Consider the following 17,457-nt stretch of genomic DNA (forward strand, 5'->3'; position numbering starts at 1 on the left):
GGAGGGGGAGGAATCACAAAAAGAATTTAATCTAGTCTTCTTACTTTCTTATGCTTCAGGCAAATGAAAGTGAAATAATTCCTACTTACACTTGTCACAACTCAGCTACTTGGATGCATAACATTTTATGGGTATTACTTGTTTCAGGTGAACCATGCAGGCAGTAACTGCCTAACCCCAAGCCTACCTTCAGGCATGGTGGCTAGCAGAAGACCCAAGCAAGTTCATCCAGGCAGCCTGAAGAACCTTCAACCCGATCTTTTTCTGAAGGGAATTCTAACCTTATGACAGTTCCATTGTTTTTTCCCTGCTAAACTGCAGGAGGCATCAGTTGGTAGCATGGGTTATGAGTTCAAGAGAAATTCAGTTGCTAATGTCTGAGGTTATGAAACCATAGAAGATGATACAAAGAAGGTGATTGCTTTGTTTTTACTTCCGAACAAAGTCTCATCTAATAAAGGAAAACACAAAGCAAATACCACTTAGTAGGCAAAATTCTATCAATGTATCTTACAGTGCTCTCATCAACTTTGTCAGCTAGAAGGAGTTTATAGCAGGTGAGAACAACAGAAAACTGAAAATAAAAACAAAAAAACAAAAACATTTGTCCAACAGCAAGGATCATTGTAACAACCTTGCTTTGACTGCCTCCAGTGAGTGTGGATCAGCAGGAGAAAGGAACAGAATCTTTGTGGAATTTAATCCTTTCTTGAATGCCCATAGAGGCAACTGAATTATCAGTGCAATGTAACTTATCAACAACACTTCAGACAGTCATGGTTGAAAACATATGTAGGCAATAGCAGAAATGATAACACTTTAAGAGAAATTTATGACATTTATCACTTCTGCTCTCAAAGCTCATCATACTTGCACTTTCAAAGTTCTTATGCTTGTATACACTCAAGTAGAATTTCAAACACTCAGTTCATGTGCCACTCTGTTATATGGATAAGGTTATAAATTCTAAGTTTCTTTGTCCAGCTCAGAGCATGTTTATTACCACTTGAGTCTGCAAATCACAGGAGCAAAGATATGCATAAAGTTCATAGAATCACAGAATGTTTTGTCAGAAAGGACCTTAAAATCATCAGTTCCAATCTGCCTGCCATGGGCAGGGACACCTCATACTAACCATGTCACCCAAGGCTCTGTCAAACCTGGCCTTGAACACTGCCAGGGATGGAGCTTTCACTTCTTTGGGCAGCCTGTGCCAGTGCCTCACCATCCTCGCAGTAAAGAACTTCCTCCTTATATCCAATCTAAACTTCCCCTGTTTAAGTTTTAACCCGTTACCCCTTGTCCTATCACTACGGTCCCTAATGAAGAGTCCCTCCCCAGCATCCCTATAGGCCCCCTTCAGATACTGGAAGGCTGCTATGAGGTCTCCACGCAGCCTTCTCTTCTCCAGGCTGAACAGCCCCAGCTTTCCCATCCTGTCTTCATAGGGGAGGTGCTCCAGTCCCCTGATCATCCTCATGGCTTCCTCTGGACTTGTTCCAACAGTTCCATGCCCTTTTTATGTTGAGGACATCAGAACTGCACACAAAACCCCAAGTGAGGTCTCAGGAGAGCAGAGTAGAGGGGCAGGATCACCTCCTTTGACCTGCTGGTCATGCTCCTTTTGATGCAGCCCAGGACACGGTTTCTGGGCTGCAAGTGCACACTGAAGCACTAAACTCATGTTTAGTATTTCATCAACCAACACCCCCATGTCCTTCTTAGTAGGGCTGCTCTGAATTACTTCTCTGCCCAACCTGTAGCTGTGAATGTTGTGTATATAAAACCTAACAAAGCTAAACAACAACAACAAAAAAACAAAACAAAAAAAAAATCAGTCCTTCAGACACAAGGGCATGTATCATTTAAAATTATATTTCCAAAAGTCACACTCCAAATAAAAATAAAGTATAAATTACACTTCAAAATATGATAAAAAAGAGGATATGGCTAAAATCAAAGTCTTTACAATAGCACAGCTTCTTCTAAAGCACCTGTGATGAATTTTATTCAGCAGTAACAGGAAGACAGGTTAAAAGAAACAGCAAAAAAAACTAAAACCAAAACAACAACAAAAAAAAAAAAAAACCTACAAAAAAAGAATACCCAGACCTCATTAAAAAAAAAAAACAAACAAACAAAACCCACACCAGACTATCAAGTTCATCTGCTTATTTCTTCTTTTTAACCTTTTTAGCTGTTCCATTGACCCGGACCATTAGCCACAAAAGTGTTATTCATTAGAGCTAAAACTCCAAAGCAGCATCACGAGGCTTCATAGTTTCAAACCATTCCTATGCTTCAGGAAGATGTATTAACATTAAATTTAAAGGAAAAGTTCTTACTGGAGAACTTTTAGCATATGTGTTTTAGGAGCTGATGGTAAGAGTCTCAAAGCAGGAGTCCTGAATATCTCAGCAACTTGGCTTGCAGCATGTTTTGTTCTGTGTTTTTCTTTGTTTCCGTAATAAATTTACATTTCTTCAGCTTTAATTAAATTTTGACATATTGAGCGCTGATCCCAGATCATACCCTTTCCACACCTTTACAGATGCTCATGCCTTTTGCAGCAGATCATGAAGTTCAACCGCATAAGTAGATGTACTGTAATTCCACCATATGATTCATATGAATTCTGCTTTGCTTAACATACTCAGAATGGCCTCCTTTCCCCAAGAAAGAGAGTTCAATTCATAAAATACTAATAGTTTAATTATGCATGCTCAGAGGCTGAACTACATGTAGGAGCCATGACTGGTAGAGCTGGATCTGGATAAAAACAGTCACGTTTAAAAGCCCAGCTTCAGAAATTCTGTGACATCAGAGTAACTACTTCCACTTGGAAAATATGCGACTTGCATAGTTCTCACATTTCTCAACTGAGTATCTTAGGTACTACTAGCTCACATGCATGAAGTCTTAAAATCAGTAATTCTAATAGCTTTGAAGTGATACGTTCATCTCAATTTTGAAACCTACTGCTCCAGAGGTCCCCAGAATAGCAGACTGCACAGGCAAGTCTTAATAACCATGTTAAAGCAGAAGTAACAACTGCAGAAAGAGAATTTAACTGAGCTCCTAGCCTTAGTTTGGTGGTACTTTGGTGATATACCTGCAGTGTGACTACAAAACTCAAATCCCTTTGCAGCAAAGAAGCAAGCTAAACAATTTAGATAGTGCTGGTTATCCAGTCCCTTGCTACTCTACTACTAACTACCTTTCTACACATTTCTGTGCAGAAATTTCATGCCTGTTTACATATTATGGTTCCAAAACACAAAATCTATGAACACATGTTTTTGTGCAAAGATTACATCCTCCCAGAATGCTGGCCATCAGTTTTACAGAACCAGTAGTTTTAATCTGGTTCACATTCACAGATCAACATAGCCATAAAGACATGCAATCCATATACCAAACATCCACTGCTGTGCCTTGCACCACAGTTTGCCTCTGCCGTTTTCTCCAAGTTCCTGCCCCGTTCCATGGGGAAAGCGGGAAAGTGTTTGATATTGAAGCACCCTTCTCTGATCTTATTCTCACTGTGGCCATTTCTAAGAGCAAGCAGACTGCATATGCCCTTTCTACAGGTGGTAGCTTGAGACGTCATAACAAGATCTGATGCAGGCATCCACAGGGTACAATCTCAGATGTTCTGACAGACAGCACACAGGACTAAACAGGTGTGGAAAGTCAGAGGCACCTGCTGTGGATAATTATACATGCACTGTACCCATGTCTTTAGAGCTATGAACTTTTTAAGAAGAGGAGAAGATTCCCAGCAACACCGGTAATTTAAAGCAGAACCAGATTTCTCTCTGAAAAAGAATTCTCAGAATCTCTCCAGCTTGAAAAACACATTTTTTGATGCAATCCAAAGCATACCTAAGTCAATAGAAAGTGTACATAAATTGAAACCAGTCATCATTCAGGAAAATCTATCTGCAGAAAAGGAAAAACATTTCCACAAAGGAGAATTTGTACTTATAGATCAACTTCTTTCATCAGTTTCAAGCATACTGATGAGAGAAAGTAGATGGATATTGTTTACCAGCAGGAATTACAGGAGCAGTGTTCAGACTCACATTTAAGGTCACATCCCACTAGCATTACACGTGTATTTTATCTGATTTATGCTTTTGTAGCTAAAGTTTATTCCATATGTTTAGCAACCCAGAAGGAAAAGATTTCTTTTTAGATTGATGTATCTATGTGAAATTTTTACAATGCATAACATGCAGAGAATCTAACAAAAATGTATACAATTTATTTCTTGCTCTTTTTACTCATGAATTATTATTTTTAACATATAAACAATCATGACAGGTTTTTACTACTAAATTTAAATTTGTCTATTTTAACTCAAATCATCATTGCAACCTATTAAAAAAAAAATCCATGCTGAAGTCTCCATGTAAACGACTGCAGTAAAAGCATATATACATGATGCAACTCAAAATATTCAACTTCCAAAACTAAAATGTGTGCATATGTCTGTGTGCTAATTTTCACCATTTCACACCAAATGTAAAATTAACTAGAAGATACATTTGCGCTGACTGTAATCTATTTCATTTTATGTTGATCAGTAGCTAAGAATACTTCACTATAGAGATTTATCACATTAATTAGCTCTGAAATTACTCATAGTAATTAAGTATATAGTTCTTAAACTCTTTAGAGGTTATTGAAATACTTTTGTTGCTACTTAAAGGAAACAAATACCAAGGAGAAAAAATTGCCTATAACAATCTTTTAATTCTTCTAAGCTCTCCTGCACTTCTATTTGTCCTGCCCAAGATGGACTTTATACCATCCTCTAGAAGCCTAAAATCTTCGTAGATTTTGAACTGTGACTTTGGTCATGTCATGTTATCACCATGATCTTTGAACAATTCTTGTTTATGTGTGCAGCAATCCCAAATGCGGTACCTTGTACTTCTGTAACTCAGAACCCCACATCATAAGTGCTGAAAGTATATAGGATTTCTACAAAGGTTTGCCAAGTATTGTGGAGGAACTCAAGACTGTGTGGTCCCACAGGAGAAAACAAAAAAAAACCGGAAACTTATATTTGCGTGGGTTATTATCAAACACAAGAGGGAGGTCTGACTAAACCAAGAAAAGCTCTTAGAAACTGTAAAATCCAACAGTACTGGATATCAGCATGGAGTGTGCCCCCCCTTGCATTTTTTTTCCCCTAAGCGAACAGCATGGCTTAAATTTCTCAGGCTTGACATCCCATTGGGCTGGTGCGTCATGTCCCTTTTTGTCAGCCTGTCACGTCACACAGTGTAATGTGGCATTTCTGTGTAACGGACTGAGACACGTCATGCCAATGACATGTCAAGCTTGTGAATTTCAAAAAGACACAGTTCAATGAAAAACATGGGTTTCTAACTGCCCTGGAGGTTTTAAACCTTAAGCAAAATAAAAAAAGGCTTTTCTTCTCCAGTGATTTTGCCACTGAAAAGCACATGTTTTTTGGGGTTACCCATGTGTAGAAGCAGGTAGAAGGTATCTGAATATTTGGACATCTTTATTAGCTGAATCTTAAATTGCTGATTCAGATAATTAGGGAAGGTAGAGAGCACACATACATTCACTGAGCTGATACTGTTGTTTATTTCCAGGAGAATACACATGCATCGATAAAACTTTTGCCTTTTAATGATAAGCTAAATCTAAGCATTTGATTTCCATGATTTGTAATGATTCATCCCTAATACTTTTTATGCATATGTATGCTTCTGGTGACTATACCGGCATATTATGCATCTGCTTATACACCAGACAATGTGTGGGACCACTGCAAATGTTAGTCCTGCCTCCTTTTTATGCTAGTTTTGGATTTGCAAAACAAAACCAGAATCTGTCTGCAGCACTAAGCACCTTATGACTTTTTTCAAAGCATGCTTTGTCAACATAGATTTAACATAGCCCAAACTGTAAAATGAATCAGCTAAGGATAACACTTTTCCCCCATCACAAATGCTACTCCTTATTCTCTATACTTCCTAAATAATCAAGGAAAACAGCATCTTTATGCTGCACCCCAAAATGCTTTTCTTTTGTTAACAGATGCTTTGGACCCAGTTTGTAGGAAGGAGCATATTAAAAGCTTAACACAGAAACTACCAGGCAAATACCTCACTAAACAAGTGGTTGTTGGCTTTTATAAACAGCATTTTTCTGATTTCAAAAGCAAATTGCTTTTGAAATCAGCATCAAAAATGCTTTCTCAGATGGTCTGCTTTCAAATCACATTGACAAAACAGAGGACTACCACTTGTAAACTGAATGAAGAACCAGGAAGACCCTAATTCTATTTGCAGAAAACCAGTGAAATGTGTTCTTTGGCAGAGACACCTACCTTAAACTAATGGATTTGGTGTGCACTGAACTCAGATCTTGAGTAAATTAATACCATTCTTAGATGAAGAGCCCTACAGAGAATTGATCAAATCTAAATATAGAATAGAATCATAGAATCATAGAATAATTAGGGTTGGAAAGGACCTTAAGATCATCTAGTTCCAACCCCCCTGCCGTGGGCAGGGACACCTTATGCTAAATCATATCACCCAAGATGCATAACCTCTACTAACCACCAGAACTGCAATTCACCTACACAGCCAGCAGAATTTCTGCTACTTGCACATATGCAAATGGCTTGAAATAAGAACAGGCAAATTAAGACAGTTGTTCTCAACATAACTTCTTCCACAGTCTCTGAATGAAAATATATCTGATTACATAATACAATTAATTACATTGCCTACAACAAAAAACATGCCCATGAGGAAATAAATGTGTCCTTAAAGGAAACCAAAACCTTAAAAAGGGGTGCAGCTTCTACAGTTTCATCCTGTCCTTGTCTTCCATTCTAGTTTTAACCAGATAGAAAGGCAAGAAACAGTGGACTAGATTAATTCATATCTGTCATATATTTTAATGCATCACTCACAAACTGGTATGTGTCTCAGTTTCTTTATATCATCCCTGTTTTGCAGAGATATTTCCACAGCCTACCAGTTTTTTCATCAACAAATTGAGTGTTTGTGAAATCACTAAATATAACAATAATGAGAAAGCTCAGACAGTGGTCAGCAGCCAGGAGGTTTGCTGCCATCAACAATGAAAATATGCTTGCAGAATTAGTGTTCAAAAATGCCACACACATGTTCAAAGATGCAAGTCTCTGCTTAAATGTGTACTAAAGATTTAAATTGGTAGATCTTTACTTATGCTTACTGAAGACTAGAGGTGAAAATATCTTCATATATCTTCACATTAGTGGGCTGTGCTGTCAGTATGCTAGGACTCTTTAATAAATACGTTTTCCTGGAAAAGAAGAAAAAAAAATTACTATGCTTCTGATCAAAACAATCATCAGGTAGCTCCTTTGGGTGGCTGATTAGTTACAGACTAATACTAACTCTCTGGCAAAACCAGTTTTATTCTGGAATGCAGACCTGTTCTTAGCAGAACTTACAAAAATTACATTTGTTGTATTACTTCCACAGTTTTGCAAATCTTTCAGATACTACCACAACCAGCCTAAAATAAAGTTAAAACAAGAAAATCTCAGCCTTTGGAGTGGCTGTTTTACTAATTTTTTTCTTTTTTTTTTTTTTTAAATAATGGGGCTAGTTAAAAATGCAGTAACAAAATAGTAAAAATTCAACCACAATAATGTTCATTATAAAACTGCTTTATAAAATAAAATAATTTGTTAATGATAAAAACTATTTAGAAGCTTATACATTTATTCCACCAAAATTCCATTACAGTTATTGCAACTTAGTCCGCAGTTGTTAGCACTATAGAGTGCTAAGAGTTAGGTTCAATTTTAACCTTCATAATTCCATCTGAGAGAAGGAGATGGAGTCCTGCATCTTAAACTTTGTGCTAATATAACACAAGATTACCTTCCCTGTAGCGTTAATCCAATTCCAGGAAACACTGAACATTTTCAATGGAATTTTTCAGTGCAATACAGTAATTTTAAATATGTTTTTTAAAAATGCACTGTAGAGCTTATAGACTAAAAGTACAATATACTGCTTCAGCATGCATCTTCCAACAAAACCATAAACCACACTAACAGCAAGTGTTCCATTAAATCTCACATTTTACAAATAGCTGAAACCTAAAGAAAATAAAGAAATGGCATACCTGAATTCACATTAGAGTCTATCATTATGCAGCTACGTCTGCTTTTAACCACCACTCCTGAACTGTTCTCCCAGATATTATCCCTATTCTCTAGTCCAAGCATTCTTCAAAGCTGCAGGCAGCCCATAATATAGCCTGACTAGCCAAGGAGGCAGAGTGGGCCATGAATGAGAAACAGGAGATATGTATTACTCTTCTCCTTTCCCTAAAGTAAGACACATACACAGGTCTGCATTTATACATGATATAACACCAAACAGGTCTTATGACACATACAGTTTCTATACGTCTCTACACAAATGTAGCGTCTCTACAGTACACTGCATCGTAATGTATGACAAGATGCCAGAAGCTGTCAGGAAAACCAAAGTGTTTCTCTAATGTTTCTTAAAGGGAGAGATGAGAATGAGATAAACGTGCATACTTTTTCTTGCGCATTGATACCTTTAGGTCTAGCAGGAAATTTTTTATTGATAACTATTCAACAAATGTTTAACATTTATATGACTATCTTGGAAATTTTTCATCGTATCATTATGAGGAGAGTAAAAATTATTGCTGCTAAAGACAGAAAGGATCAGCTGTCTCCATAGAATAATTGTGGGTTTGTAAACAGATGGGTGTAGTTGAAGGACATTGTCTTAGACAACCCACTCTGCTGTCTCTATGGAATATAAAACTAGTCAGAAACTTTCCTTTCTCAAGAAATACTAAGCTTTTTTTTCTCTTCAGAGAGAGGCATATCTAACAGCTGCTAATTCTCATATTTCTATCTATAATTGTAAGAAACGTCTCTGACAGCAGACCTGGACTGAAAACAAAATACAGGACATTAATCATAAATAATTCCAATAGATGCAGGATAAGTGATTCTGTTGGAGAAGAACAGAAAAAAAACTTGATTTATTAATTTTTTCTTTCTTACTGTAAGAAAAAAAGTGCATCTGTAGTGAATCAAATGTAATGTTTGCATGCAAATGCAAAGCCTTCATACTTACAGGTTCTGGTTCCACCTACCAATTTTTAATGTTTATTAGGTCATTTTTTTAAGACTCACAGTGTGAAATTTGACCATTAGGTCAATATTAGTATCAGTTTTGTTGCAGCTTCTTGACAGTACAAGGGAAAACAACACATCTGTTTTGACTGTGTTGCCTATCACAGAGAAAAAGAAGCCTTGCTTCATCCCTCCCCCAATTTCCTATAGGATTACACTCAGATTTCGACCTCTATCAAACATCATGGGATTTTTCAAGCCATGGACTTGCTTTTACAAGGCTCAGCCCAATTCAGTTCTTACACCATATTTAATAAGATCTGCAGCCTTTCTTTGGTCAAAAAGTACTTGACAGTGGCTTTTTTCTTTGGTGTTGAGATGGAGGAAGTGATTTTTAGTATGATAAAAACACAAATACAAATCTGAAACAGAAAATGCTCAATTTTGTTCTTACAGTTGAGAAACTATCACCCTTTCCTCTTTTCCTCCCCAAAACGCCAATTTGTATCTAAAAACAACCTCAAGGACTTAGACCTTAGGAGGCAGTTTTAAGTCTAAAAATCAATTTTTGAGTTATAAACCCTCTGAAAATAGGGGTTTATAATGAAACCACTGACAGACTTTTAACTACAGCGGCGCTAGCGGGCACCACTATAATATACGAATAAAACTAAATTACATCACTTGTCATCATTAAGAAAAATTTTCATCTCAGTTCTTCATTTGAAAAGCACTATAGTTAATGAATGATTACTGAGCCATGACACCTAAATGACTGAAATACAGGAATTATACTGAGGTCAACTCAAGTATTTTTTAAACCATGAAATTAAGGGATCTGTTCACGTTGGTATAGGATACCGGTCCTGGCTATTATGCTCCCCTGCAGCACTGACTTTGAGCATAAGGGAATGGTATGTATTTCTATATTGGAGATTAAGGTCCCATGCAAATTTAAGAGGTGTACACATGATTGCCCAAGAGTGACGAAGTATGGGGCTCTTTCCTACATTCATACATGCTCCCTTCAAGCACCTGTTTTCTTTATGCTCCTCTTCTGCATGTAACTAACTTGAAAATGAAGAATATTTTATGGCAATAGAAGGCAGAATCTTGTTCTTTGAAAAAGGACATTTAATTATTCAACAGAAAGTCCAGTAACTTAAATTTAGTAACCCACATTTAAGTATACCAGATCCTTTTTGCCAAGACACTTAAAAAGAAAGACATTTTAAGGAGAGCTGACAGTACTGTACTATTGTGCAATACTCTGACAATGCCTATTTCCCTTATATATTGTGTGATCTTGAATTAAGAATGGAAAAGCCTTACTTTCCATGTGCTTAGACACTTTAAAGGTAAAAACAAAGAACCAACTGTAATAGAAACTACAAATAAATGTAAAAATTGCTTGCATATGCATGGCTTTCTTAATTGCATCCCATTATATATTTCCTTTTAAGTAGGAAAGCTGAGACGTATTGTTCAGACAATATAAAGAAATAAAAAGGAGCAGGTAAAGATATAAAACAATGGAGAAGGAGGAAATTTTCATCACTGCCATCCAAAGACTAACTCTGTGGTACCTCCCCAGCGTACCTACTTTGCTCATGTTCTCACAGCATTGAGTCTGAGCACTGCTGATCGTGAAGATTTGTCTAACACTTGAAAGCATGCCAAAACTATGAAGAAAGTATGCAGTGTCTGTGATTATAACAAGCTTCTGACATTATAGGTTTAGGGATATATACTGTCAGTCCTGCTATTTACCCCCTGTACCCCTGTTTACTTAAGGTTTCACTGAGCTTTCTTCAAGTAAACAAAGAGGACTAAGTAACTCCAGGTTCTCAAAAGCTTCCAGCACAAGCAGTATTAATTTAATTATTTTAATCTCAACTGTTTCAGTTTTTTCTTTTTTGTTTTTTCTTTTTTTTTTTTTTGTGTGTGTATGTGGGGCAGAGGGATGGAAGAGGAAGCAAACAAATGAAAAAAAGCTATCCAGGGAATAATGGCTGAAGACCATGGAACACACCAGCACTTATTCAATTTTTTCATGACAAATTTCAAATACACACGTGTTTCCCAATACATGATTTCCAAATGCTATTTTAAGAGTACGTTGCTTCCCAGTACGGAAAACTCTTACTAGGTTTTGTTTGGAGATGAAAGCGTAGGTAGAAGTGAAGGTTACTAAATTGAAAACGATGAATGTAGACTGCATGTTAATTGTCACCGAGCTAGTTTGCTCATGTTGGACACATGGCTAATGACAGTCATAGACATTGATGGAGTCAGATCCATTCTAAAACGCTGGCAGTTTCAAAAAAAATGATATAGAAGCTATCTCTGCAGTCTGTGGGAAAGAAAAGGAGAGAGAGGGACTTCTGACAGCTCAAGCAGAGGAGGAAAATTAGAAAGGAAAGCCAGTACCACTACCATATGGGCTCATAGCTCATCAGGACAGCTGGCAAGAAACATTGCTCTTCTCTTCTTTACTTCCAGGGCTTTGATACATTTCTTTATATAGCTATCAATAATACTGAATGATTAATGCTAATGATTTATGTTAATTTCATTATAAGCTTTATTTGTTGCCCAGTGTTCAATTAAGCCTGTCAAATCATCCTTTTCTACGTTGTTAAAGATTCTTAAAATGCAGAGCTAAATATAACATCTGATCATTAATATGTTAATACACCTGTTTCATATATACACCAGGAAAACAAGAAAGTGGCTATTTTAAGAGGATTCTGAGAGCAGTGGTTCAGGGATCTTATATCTACTTGCTGCCAATTTCTCCTTTAAGTAAAGGAGAAATACTCACATTTTACAGTCCTCCTTCAATTAAAAAAAAAAAAAAAAAAAAAAAAAAAAAAAAGGAGAGACCTTTCTCTAATACTAGCTTGCATAACACCATTCCTTAAACAGTAAATAATACAGTACGTACTTTTCAGTGAGTGATCAAACCCCCTGTTGAGACACCCATTTTCCAACATTCTATCAAGCTATCTCTGAATGTTCAAAACCAGTAGTGAGAGAACAACATACACAGGACAGTATTTAACTATGTTAAATCTCATACATTCTTAGGACTATCCAGAAATACCTCTTCTAGCTCAGAGTATCCTTCCCTTCATGTTCCTCTTCATTTTATGGAGGAAAGCTATCAGTCTCAACTCATCCTGTCCTATTCTCAGACCAACCTTCTTGTTTATCACCATCTTGGGTAAAAAGAAAGCTGAAAGGAATTTGTCATTGTTATTCCAGAAATTCTAACCCTGTCTTCCTTAAAATCCATTTCAGTTAAAAACAGCTCATTTTAATTTACCAGTGACAACTGGCAAAATGTCCTTTGTTTATACCCATGCAAAGTGCAGAAATCTGCACTTGAACATACAATTATAAGGCATTTGAGAGAGAAGGTGTATATGTCTTTCAAAAACAGCCCAGAATTTTGATCCAAGTGTTAGGAATTTAAATCTGAACTTGTGTAAACTTCCAGATCTTTCCTGAAGTTTCATTACCTTTTGGGTCTGCTCTTGATTTGAGAGAAGGCAAGTATTGGGTGAAGACAGAAGTAAGTTCTCTCAGAGGATCCCATTTGGTCCACTATATAGAGACACCAATATAAAAAATGGCTATTTTTTTTATTACAATTTTATGAGATCTAAATCCTGTCAACTATAAAGCCATAAAATATAAATCACATATATTGTATTCACAGACTGTAATTACAAAACTTAAGAAAAAACGTGAACTTTTAACAACTTGAAGTTTTTTGTTTTCTCTCTTGAAATCTACTACTTGCAGCTTTAAAACAACAGTATATAGGGGTTTGTAGCAAAAAGGAAATATTCTATTTGTTGCTCCTGCTTTTTATGATGGAACTAGAGTTCTAGCAGTTGGTCTGGGCTATACAGCTAACAAATGTCAAAACATATGGACCAAACCATTTATCAAATAATCTACTCTTTGAATAGATAGGCACTATCAGCAATCTGGTATTGATCTTTACGGGCTACTGCTATTGTTCATCTGAGCATCCAGAATGCCAGCAAGAATTAATGAAAGAAACCAAACAATGCATACCAAGCACACAGCACCCAACTCTCTTCTCTTTTTTTTTTTCTTAAGTTTGGCAAAATTCATGTAGTTCTCAGAAATACGTTACTATAAACAAAGCATACAGGCAGGACAGGATATGTGATGGAAAAATCACCTCTCAAGCATTAACTTCAGCAGAGTTCCAGTATATTTACTTTTAAATTAGTGTAACCTACTTACAGTTGAGATCCAGCATGAGAAATTCTTTGCAGTGTGTTACACTGCATTCACTATAACTGAGGCTGAGATGGCACTTTCATTAAAAGCTCAATTTCAGGGCATGTTTAATGTCTTGGACATTTAAAATTGCATCTGGCTGAATCTTGGCATACAGCTTGTCAGTCCAGATGCATGGGTTTTGTTTGTTTTTTAACAGAAAATCATATAAATTGATTGTGACATTCACGAGTTCCATTGTGACTAAAAATATTAAATGTTAGTATTTGGGGAATAAGGTTTTTTAAAGGAAAACAGATGCATTTAGTTACTCCTTTTTCAAATTTATCTACATGCTTGCTCCCACACTGCCTTCCATACGATCTGTAAAGATCCACAGGTCCAGCACACCATTCTCCTTCAAATTCATTTTTAAAATGCTCATCTGAGGAGATGCTATTTTGTATACTATGTTTTGATTTAATTACTAACATTGATATCATCAACCCACAACACAATATTTTAGATACAGATGTTGCTATCATTTTCCCTTCATTGGTTCCTGCACAAGTAACCCAGTAGTTGAGATGTGATGGGAGAACAAAGAAGCCATGACCAGTTTTATAGCTAACAATTATATCTAGACAATCCCCTTTCTATCTAGTACAACAAAAGACAACTACCACCTAAACAGCACAAAACAACTACAAATATGCAGAAAAATCTAGTCTTCTTTGCAGGGTTCAGAAATTAAGGTCAGTTTTCCAAAACCTGTGTAATCAGAATTCACCTTTCATCTCTAAGACCAGTTATTCCTATATTCCTTACTGCCCCATCACTCTCTTTCCAAATGCATTTATTACAGTGTCATTGCAGCTACTTTACCAGGGAGAAATGTGGGGGAGAAGTACATAGGAGGCACAAAGAAGCAAGAGGAAGCAGCACAGCAAACATGCCAGGACTCAAAATTATTGTTCTGGACATTATCAGTAAAATTTCTAGACTGGATTATGTTATTTTCTGAGGTTCTACTCAAACAAACAAGATTATAACAGCACTGATCTTGTTGACACCTTTATATTAAAGAATCCACCATGCTGTTATTATATACAAATGCTCCTCATGATGAGCTTCTATATTTGACAAGCTCAATTCCACAATGCACATATATGTTTGGGAAATAGCTAGGTGTTCAGAAACACTCTCCTATGAACTGGAAGATAATGCCAAGTATAAGGAACAAAATAAAATATGATCTTACTATTGACATGGCCACTGCTAACACAGTGTTCTGAGGATTCTGAATTTGCATCTCTGAAATTTTTCCTGTGAATTAACTGCAGGATACTCATGAGTTGAAGGTTTTGCCCAAGTTCTGTTTAAAGATCTTACTAATTTTCAGTGATTAACATTAACTTAAAGTATGTCAGCACTTCCATTATAAACCACATTCTCAGGGGTTTATTAAATTATTGGAAAATAATTATTCTGAGGTAAAATTCAGTACTTATGGGTAAATTTTCAAAGTGCAGCATGCAGTTTTAGCTCCTGATCTCTGAACAAAGTCAATAAGAAGCTGCGGAGCTGCACCCCTAGTCAATGCTTTGAAATTTTACTTCAAAGTCTCACCCCAGGAGCAAATTCTGTCACACACATACAAAAATCAATTTGACCTCTTTAAGTCTGAAGAATTCCTGCTATTCATGCACTGTAACAGCTTTCCATAAAGATTTTCCCTGTTTCCTAAATCTGCCCAGCCAATAAGCAACAGCTTTTGGGAAGGGGAAGAAGAGGGTATAAATATTATATCCAAAAGGGCAAAAGATTTTTTTGTTGCTTTAAACAGAAGAAAACCCAGAGTAAACTCATACAGCCATGTTTCCAGCCAGCATTACATACTAAAAAAAAACAGAAAGTGCATTTGTTCATACAACATGACCATAGTAAACTGAACTTATTAAATGCAACATCAATAATCAAGAAAGATGACCATTTTCTCTCACTATTACCACAGACCAGGAAAATTACTCAAAACCAGTAAAATGGTAGACATTTTATGCTGAAAGATCTGAAGTGAAATACGTTGAATATAAAGATGACTAGTGTTGTGCCATTGAAGAAAAAACATAATTTTTCATTGATGTAAGGCAGCAGAACTGGAAAGAACACAAATACAACAGTAGATCTATTAACCACATGACAAGAAAGTGTTTACGTCGACTTACTAAACAAATTTTGATTCTTCAGTACCAACATGCAGAACGATCCTTACATTATGTTGCCAAGGAAAACCCAGAATGCATTTATTTCATAATGTAGCTTTCTTCCATTATCATAATAGAGCCATCATAGTTGTCGCAAGCACTGTATAGCCTCAAACACCTAAATACAGCTGTTAAATTGGACATTTTTTAAGAGGAGGACATTTTAAACCTCCCTAGAGAATTCCATTGTCTGGCAAACTCTGAGCAAGAACCATCCATTACTGCAAAACCTTGTTTACATGTGAGGGAGGAGGAAATGATCTCAGCTAACAAAGGGACATATTTGGAACCATGACCAGCGAAGGCTGCTTCAAGGCCATTAAAGGTAACAACAGTACACTGACACAGAACCTTGGGCGGAATTTAAGGCTCATCAGCTCAGGCTAAGGAGATTGTATTCAATCTTGGCAAGTGATTTCTCTCTTCTATGTGGCAAATTACAGATTAAATTCTATTTTTAACTTGAAGCCCCATCTCACCGGCTCATAACACTTCAACTATGTGCATGAAGAAGCCAAGATTGCATTGCAGAATGGATATACAAGAAGGCAGAGCAACTGAGATGCTCAAGTGAAAGCTTCGTAAAGCATTCCCCTTTCTATATAAAAAGGGTGCAAAGGACAGACTTCTTTAATCACACTGTTACTTATTGAAAACAGTGACCAGCCAGGGACAGACACTTTTGCTTTTGTTTTAAGATGAAAACCAGGAATATCTCTATGCTTTCACATACACACTTAGTAAATCTTTATTTTAATATTTTGTTAATAGCAATACACTGGTTCCACAGCTAAAATATTACATAGTGCTATCCTGCCAATTACCTACTAATTTGAAAGGGCTCAGAACAACCAACCAAGAGTTAAATCTATTTCATGCTCATTTAATTTAAAGTATCATTAATTTCATGAGGATTTGTTTACATATCTAATGAAACTAAAAGCACAGAAACACCTTCGTTTTGCCCATCTCTTTATAGCAAAAGAACTTTTAGACAATTGAATAAAAATATTTGTGGTGGATTAAAATATGGCACTTGCATTGATCAGTGTTCCAGCTTTTCACTAAGTGTTGTCATTTTACTCTTGGCTACATTTTAGGATTCATAAAACCTGGCAATAAATTTTCCTCTGAATGAGCAATAAAAATTTTACCTTTCCTTTCAAGTATTATTTGCACCAATATGCTGTTTACACTGAATCTGCATAACCAATATTACAGTATCTCTTTGTGTAATTTGTATGAATAATTAAATGTGAAAGGTGTGCCTTGGCAAATTACATTATTGTACACAGTTCACAGATAACTGTATTAATGCTAACTGGTCAAGAGTCCAACATCTCAACATTTGCTAGAAGTGGTAAAGTAGTTACCAGATACATTAATAATGTTGTATTGAAAAAGCAGGATTATTTAACAATGAGGAACAGGTTTTATCTTGTTAAGAATTGAATATTATTTTAGAATTTCTTTGAAGTTCTTTTCCTTATTATCAGTCTTATCTCTGTCTTAAGAGACAGCAATTTGATACACATGCATTATAGATTCTTCTGCAATGTTATAGCTTAAATAAATAAAAAGACCTTTGCACTTGTGACTGCATAGGTTTTATTCACCGCTCACCAGTCACTTCATAGGAACTCAGCTGTATGCTCTGGATTAGCACCTTCTCCACCAGCTTGATACTAACATGAACAGAGACACCTTTACAGGCCTCTGAGCTGCAAAGCATCATATCGTATCAAGACAGCATTATCT

This window comes from Pezoporus wallicus, unplaced genomic scaffold (genome assembly GCF_028554395.1).
Source record: "Pezoporus wallicus isolate ANWC-B61680 ecotype Strahan unplaced genomic scaffold, APGP_CSIRO_Pwel_v1 contig_447, whole genome shotgun sequence".
NCBI classification, from domain to species: Eukaryota; Metazoa; Chordata; class Aves; order Psittaciformes; family Psittacidae; genus Pezoporus; species Pezoporus wallicus.